This window comes from Arachis duranensis, chromosome 2 (genome assembly GCF_000817695.3).
Source record: "Arachis duranensis cultivar V14167 chromosome 2, aradu.V14167.gnm2.J7QH, whole genome shotgun sequence".
Classification (NCBI taxonomy): Eukaryota; Viridiplantae; Streptophyta; class Magnoliopsida; order Fabales; family Fabaceae; genus Arachis; species Arachis duranensis.
The window spans coordinates 10,729,344-10,736,971 of NC_029773.3; positions in this window are offsets into that span (position 1 = coordinate 10,729,344).

Genomic DNA, 7,628 nt, shown 5'->3' on the forward strand with positions numbered 1-7,628 from the left:
GTCAGACGACCTCCCCACACTTGAAAATTGCATCGTCCTCGGTGCATGCAAAGAAGAGCAAGGTGGATCGGTTGCTATAATTGATGAGCTCCTTCAAAAGGTTGTGCGGAGGACTTGTTTGTTGCCCCATTTAAAAGCTTTTCCTTTCTCCCTCCTTGGTGGCCAACCTAAAAGGATCGAAAAGGAAAGGAATATTAAGCTTATGACAAAGATATCAAACCAAATAGAACATAGGTATAACAAAGATATCAAGGCAATTAGAACATAGGCGGGGGCTAATGCCAAATAAGAGTATGATTCCCTACTACATGTTAGCTACAACATGTAGAGGAGGGAACAATAAGAGAAAATGGCATATCAATGATACTTGATGCAAGAGTAAGGTCAAAGCATGAAGAGCATGATGAGCATCAAGTTCGAACAAGAGAGAGTGGGCCATGAAAGACAATATAAGGTCATATCAATGCACAAAGAACACAAGTGCATAAAAGATTGAGCATTGATTTGAAAAGAAACACCACCCAACAATACGAAACAAGTCAAGAGGCACCAAAGTAATGCAAGGAATCCTCAACAATTAAGTAGAAAGATGCAACACCATTATTAAAATGACTTAAAAAAATGAAAACATGCTGCAAAAACTAAATGAAAATGGGAAGAGTAGAAGTATGCGAATGTGATAAGCAAAAGAAAATGGAAGGGGAGAAAAAAAAACTTCTTTTTTACCGACGCGTGCGCGTCATGCACATTTACGCGTCAATGGGTATATTGGTCGAAGGACGCGTACGCGCCAAGTGCGCACACGCGTGCGTCGAGTTAGGCGAGAGGCTTAGTGTTGGCCCAAAAGTGGCACAACTCTCAGGTAAAAGTACCAGGAGTGTGGATCGTGCAATCGACGCGCGCGCGCACAGTGTGCGTGCGCATGCATTGCGAACTTAAGATCGTGTGCGTGTACGCGCCAGGTGCGCGCACGCGTGCATAGACTTATGCCTTAGGCCCAATGTTCGGACAGTGCAGGCCTAACTCTCGGGTTTTTGGCTGGGGTCAAATTTTTGCATCCACGCGTATGCGTACAGTGCGCATCCGCGTGGATGGTCGAAAAATGCTCAGGTGCGCGTACGCGTTATGTGCGCGCACGCGTGGATGGTCGAAAAATGCTCAGGTGCACGTACGCGTTATGTGCGCGCACGCGTGGATGGTGTTCTATTTTTCAAAATTTTTTTTTCGAAGTTCTTGCACCAATCCAAGCCTTTCAATCCTCCAAACAACTACCAAAACACCCTAAAGCCTTATTTATCATATTATACTTCTAACTAAACTTAACAAACCAATAAAAACATGAATTAAACTAATTCTACCAATATTTACAAAAGATAAAAATGAAAATGAGAATCTACCTACAATGGCAACTCAATTCACTTATTAAACAAAACTAAAAGAGAATGGACAGAGTTTACCATGGTGAGGTGTCTCCCACCTAGCACTTTTGTTTATTGTCCTTAAGTTGGACTTATGGGGAGCTCCTCTCAAGGTGGCTTGTGCTTGTACTCATCTTGGAACTCCCACTAATGCTTGGTTCTCCATTGTGCCCCAAGACTTCTTATTTGTTGCACCAAGTGTTGATGGAGTTCTTCACAAGCTTGGGGCTCCCAAAGTTGATCCGCATGTATACCGGGATCCCATATCTTGTTTCTACACCCATCTTTAAGTTGATCATTATTAGTCCATGTGGGTGGCATGACCTTAAAACTCTCAAAGAAGCTTCCAAACAACTTCCTAGACCCATGCAATTTGGTTCTACACCAACCATTGCTCTTGAATTTTGAGCTTACAACCGTCATGAGCTTAGAATGATGTTTCCAACCACTACACAACTCTTTCCTACTCTTAACTCCACAAAGAGCTCTAAGTTGACCATCATTTTCAATTAAATCATATTCAAGTGAGAAAGTAAAGCTTAGGGATAAGAGTTTTACCCACTTGAATGTTGTGTTGGATGGTGACTTGGGGAGGGGGACCTCCCCACACTTAGACAATGCAAGATCTACTTCTTTAGGCTCTTCTTTAGTTGTTTCCACCTCTTCGCAAGCTTCTTCAATTTCAACATTTTCCCCTTTTTCACTTGGCTTGGTGTTGTCTTCAAGAACTTCATCTTGCCCAATGGGAGGTGAGTCAATTTTGGATAGGAATCCATTGATGAATGAATCCATCTCTAGATCAACCTCTTCATATTCTTCAATTTCAATATACACCATGCTAACTTTTCCCTCTTGGTAGCACTCCTCCAATTCACTCTCTTTTTCGTTGCTCACCAAGGGTACGGGAGGTTGTGCACATTCTTTTATAATTTCAACTTCATGTCCAATGGGAGAGGATTCCATTGTAGAGAGAAATTCATCCATGATTGAATCCATATCTTGATAAGCCTCTTCCAAGTCTCCAACGATGATATGCCTTGGAGGTTGCGCACCCTCCTCAACATCGATATCAAGCTTCTTGGAAGAGTCGTCCATGATGCTACATTCCCATGGACTTTCAACATCTCCCAAATCTTCAACCACTTCTTCCTTTTCTTCAATGATCATAGGCTCCTCCAAATGTTCTAACACAAAATTTGACTCCTCCTTCTCCACCGAATTTTCCAATTTCTCCTTCATACTTTGCTCTTCTTTTGACTATTCACATGTGGTCACGGAAATACCTTGAGTATTCAAATATTGGTGGGCTAAAGTATGCACCACCTTGGTCAAATTGGTCACAAACTCAAGTGTATCCCGCTTCATGACTTCTTGTCCTTGAAGTAACAAAGTGAGAGGATCGTCTATTGGGGTTTAGGGTGAGTAAGAAGGTTCATTATTTTGGAGAGAGGGTTCATGGTAGGAAGGTGGTTCCTCTTGATAAAATTGTGGAGATGGTGTGTATTGAGGTGGTTTATAGTAGTAATCTTGATAGGGTTGTGGTGGTTCTATAGGTTCTTGCTCATAATGGTCATAAGAATATGGTATGGGTGATTGGTCATATGATGGATATGGATCATAGGGCGGTGTTTGGTAATGAAAGGCTTGTGAGAATGGTTGAGGGCTATGTTGAGGTTCATGTTGAGGATGAGATTCATAGGCATATGATGGTGGTTGTTGAGTGTCACAAAAAGAGTCATCATAGCCGTTAAATTGACATGCATTAGGATGGGAATTATACCTATAAATATCCGGAGGTTATTGCCGATAGGAGTGATCAATTCCTTGAGGCTCCTTCCATCTTTGTTGGTTCCATCCATGGTACATGCTGCCATTAAAGTCCACATTTCCTACAACACAATTAGAACCAAACTCAAAGCCAAAGTGAGAATTCATAATGAGAGAACAAAATAAAACTAACAAAAATTAAGAAACAAACAAAAGATAAACCTATTCACAATATTCACATATGTACAATAACCAATAACATAACACCATTGCAAATCCCCGGCAATGGCGCCATTTTGATGATTTGGATTTTTGACGGTTTAGAATTTCACTAATGAATTCTCGTTGTAAAGTATAGTTTCTAAACCAAACAATAATCCTTTTATACAAAAAGTTGTTTGTCACTAGTACAAACCCCTAAAATTTATAAACCGAAGTATTGGAACCTCGGGTCGTTCTCCCTAGGACTTACAATAAAGTGTCTTGTTATTGGTTGTGAGTTAGTTTAGGGTTTTTGAGATTTTATACAAGAAATATAAATGGTAAAGGAAATAAACTAACACTAACAAAACTCTTGACAAGATATGAGAACTAGAAGTCCTATCCTAGTTATCCTCCTCAATTGTGATGAGAATTGTTCATTGCTCCCACTTAGTTAACCTCTAACCATGGAGGAAAGTCAAGTGGATGAATCAATTTGATTCCTCAAGTCCTAATCAACTCCTAAAGAAATGACTAGCTTTAGAGGCAGTCAAATCAATTAGCAATCTCTAATTATCAATCAACAAAGGAGTTAGATAACTCAAGAGTCACTAATCACTCTACCTAGGCCAAGAGGAACAAAACCTACACTAAAATCCAACCAAGCATTTCATCAAACACTTGGAAGGCACAAAAGAAAAGCATAGTAAATCAACAACAAAAATGAAATCTAACAACAATTATTGAAAAGAATTAACAACAACAATTCAAGGAAACCACAATTATCATGAATTACCTCAAATTGCATTATTGAAAGAAAACAAAGGAACAACAATCTATTCAAAACAAAATGAAGAATTACAATTATTAAAGCACATAACTAGAAAGAGGAAGATGAGAAGAGTAAGAATTGATAGAGGACGAGTGAATCAAAGCATGAATTAAACCTAGATCAAAGAAGAGAGATTAACCTAAACCTAATCCTAATCCTAGAGAGAAGTGAGAGCTTCTCTCTCTAGAAACTAACTCTAACTACTAAACTAAGCTAAACTAAACTAATGGTAACTATTCTCTCTAAAACTACTCTAAACTAAACTATGACTAATGGTAATGAACTAATAATGCCCCTTCAATCCTTGATCCTTTTATTCCTTTCTATCAGCAATTGGCGCCAAAATGGGTTCAGAAACCCTTCCAAATCGCCAAGCACGTGTTGTTTTAATGAAGTCATGTGCGGACTGTGACGCGTGCGCGCCCCTGGCCGATTCTGAAATGTGCGCGCGAGTGCCTTGTACGCGTGCGCGTGCTTGACTGATTTCACTTCTTTGACTTTTCATGCTTCTCTCCACTTGTATGCTTCCTTCCTTGCTCCCTTTGATCCATGCCTAGCCTATTTCAATCCTGGAATTACTAGCAAACACATCAAGGCATCTTATGGAATCAAAGAGGAATTAGAATTCATCAAAATAAGGCTTAAAAAGCATGTTTTTACACTTAAGCACAAATACGGGAGAGATTACAAAACCATGCTAATTCATAGGTTAAATGCGAGAAAAGGTAATCAAAATACCCTAAATTCACTACAAGATAAACCGTCAAATTGGGGTTTATCAAGCTTTTGCCTTCGTTCTGAGCGGTCTGAGCCGAGGGGAAGAAGCGCAATAGAGACGGAGACCGGGCGACGAGCAGGACGACGGACGGCACAGAAGAGAACGAAGACTGCTAACAGTGAGCCTGACCTTCGAAGGATGACTGCGAGCAGACGACGTCGATAGTAGAGAATGAAGACTGAGAGCCAACAAGGGTTCTTCTTTGGAGGACTCCAATGGAATAGAGTGAGGAGCCCCTGACTGCGACGGACGGCGGTGAGGCTAGGGAACAAAATTTTCAGCACAATTTTAACCAGGAAACTAAAATATCCTAATTATTTAAATCAATGATTCATCCAAAGCAGAGAACAACACAAAATTTGGTGAAAGAGAACAGGGTTTGGAGAACGAAAATTGTTCTGAGCAAAAAAATTGAAAACAGAGAACAAAAATTAAAAAAATTAAGCCATTGCCTTCGAGGAAAAAGCTGTGCACCTGCGATTGGTAAGAGGGAACAGGGTTTGGAGACATGGAGAATGTCGAAAGGACGAAATGAGAAGCCCCTGAGTGTGATGGGCAGCGACTGCGGCTAACTCTTTCCGGCGGTGGTGGAGGCTAGGGTTAAGGGCAGTTTTGCTTTTTGAAGGAAGGAGATTGGCGAAGGGGCTGGAGGGCACAAGACACAACGGAGGAGAAACGGTGGCCCCTGAGCACAACAGACGACGGTGTTGAGGCTCTCCTTGCAGTGGTGGGCGAGACTGTAACCTAGGGTAGAAAATTGAGAGAGGAGAGAGTCTGAGGAATGGGGCTGGAGGGAGAGTGGGTGACTGAGCCAGGAAAGAAGAGGAATTTTTTATCCTTAAAGTTAAAAACATCAAACGACGACGTTTCTTTAAAATTGGCCAAGTTCTGGTTTGGTCTGACCGACCGATTCTCGGCCGATTCAACGGTTTAAATGGGGTTTTTAATTTGAGTGGTTTTTTTCGTTAACCGAACCGTATTAGCTTTCAGTTTGCGGTTGGACCAGTCCAATTTTTAGAACATTACTTATTACTATTACACTTTGGGATAATTCAACAATGCATGTGACCAGTTCAGCAGACCATTCCTACAACGCCTGCAGAATCCTGCAAAAAATGTCTCATTCCATCAACACTTGTTATACCGAGGAGTTGCCAACACTTGCCTACACGTGTAGATAGAATCTCCACTTGTCTACACATGTAAATAAAATCTCTCTGTCCACACAAGAGAATTTGCCTTATTTTTATTCATTTTTTATTTGCTTTATTTTTCAGGTAGTGATACGATGATTAAAGGAATAATTTTCTTTATTTGCTGAAGAAACATGGAGAAACAGGCTGGTGAACACGTGTTAAGTGGTTCCCCAAAGAACGACAGTCTTGACTAGAAGTAGAAACTAAAGAGTGTGACAGATAAAGGAGAATTAATCAGATAAATATTATTTTGTATTAGTAATTATGATTAAATTTTTTGGCTTTTTTATTTTGGGCCCAGTAATATTTTTTGCAGTTAAATTATTTTTGCAAAATAAATAGATTGGGATAATATTGTAACTCTTCTCCCTCTCTGGGGCTTTGTCCCCGTTTAATAATAATAACAACAGCTACTACTACTATGTGAAAAGAAGTATTGAAAAAATTAGGATAACCCAGACTCTGTCAGTGTTAAGAGGGCGAAGCCTAACGGCAAGAGACGCTAAAAGGCCTGAGAAATCAAAGGGTACGAAAGAAAAGCAACGGAAGCATGGCTAATTAGTGTCGGTATCATTTACCCAAGTAAGCTTTTCCAATAGAACACATGTATTGAGTCCGGCTATTTTCTATAGGAATACATATAATTGATGAAGAAGTATATCTAATAGACTTGGTGTATTTGTGTCATCTTTAGAGACATTGAACAATAATAATAATAATAATAATAATAATAATAATAATAATAATAATAGCGTTGGGCTAAGTAACCTCCATATCACGTTCTGCATTATTTTTTTTTGTTTTCAAACGGTTGCAACATATTTTGTGAGTCGTGACCACCTCCATTTGGTTTGAGGCAGTAGAATCCAACTCATGTAACATATTTGGTGGTCCTTTGAATTTGGCTTCATGACCATGATCATCATTAACACTGTGATGTTTTAACTGACCCTATTATCTTTGCCTTGTTATTTTTACGGTCCTAAATTTAAGTGGTTCAATGTTTACGAAGCAAACATAGTGTTTAGGTTGTTAACTGAAATTGCGCAATGGATTTTATTAATGGTAAAAATGGTTGGATCAAATTAAAAATCTAGAATATCATGGATCATTTTTTTTGTCTCGACGTATTATATCTAATATTAAACTTGTTCATTCATGTGGACCTAGGATGGCCCATAGTGAGTCATATATTTGGCATGACCAAGTGTAGTGAAGAAAAGATAGTGTAACATTTTATTTAGAACATCAGTCTATTGAGGAACATTCACAGTCTGTCATATAACAATATTCTTGTGTGCATACAACACAGACCACTATTAATAGAGCAAAAAATTTATCACCGCAACTATGGAAACAAAAAATTTCTGCAATCCAGAATTCAATCGATGCGTTTAACGCAAAAAAATGTTAAATCGGCAACTATGGACACAAGA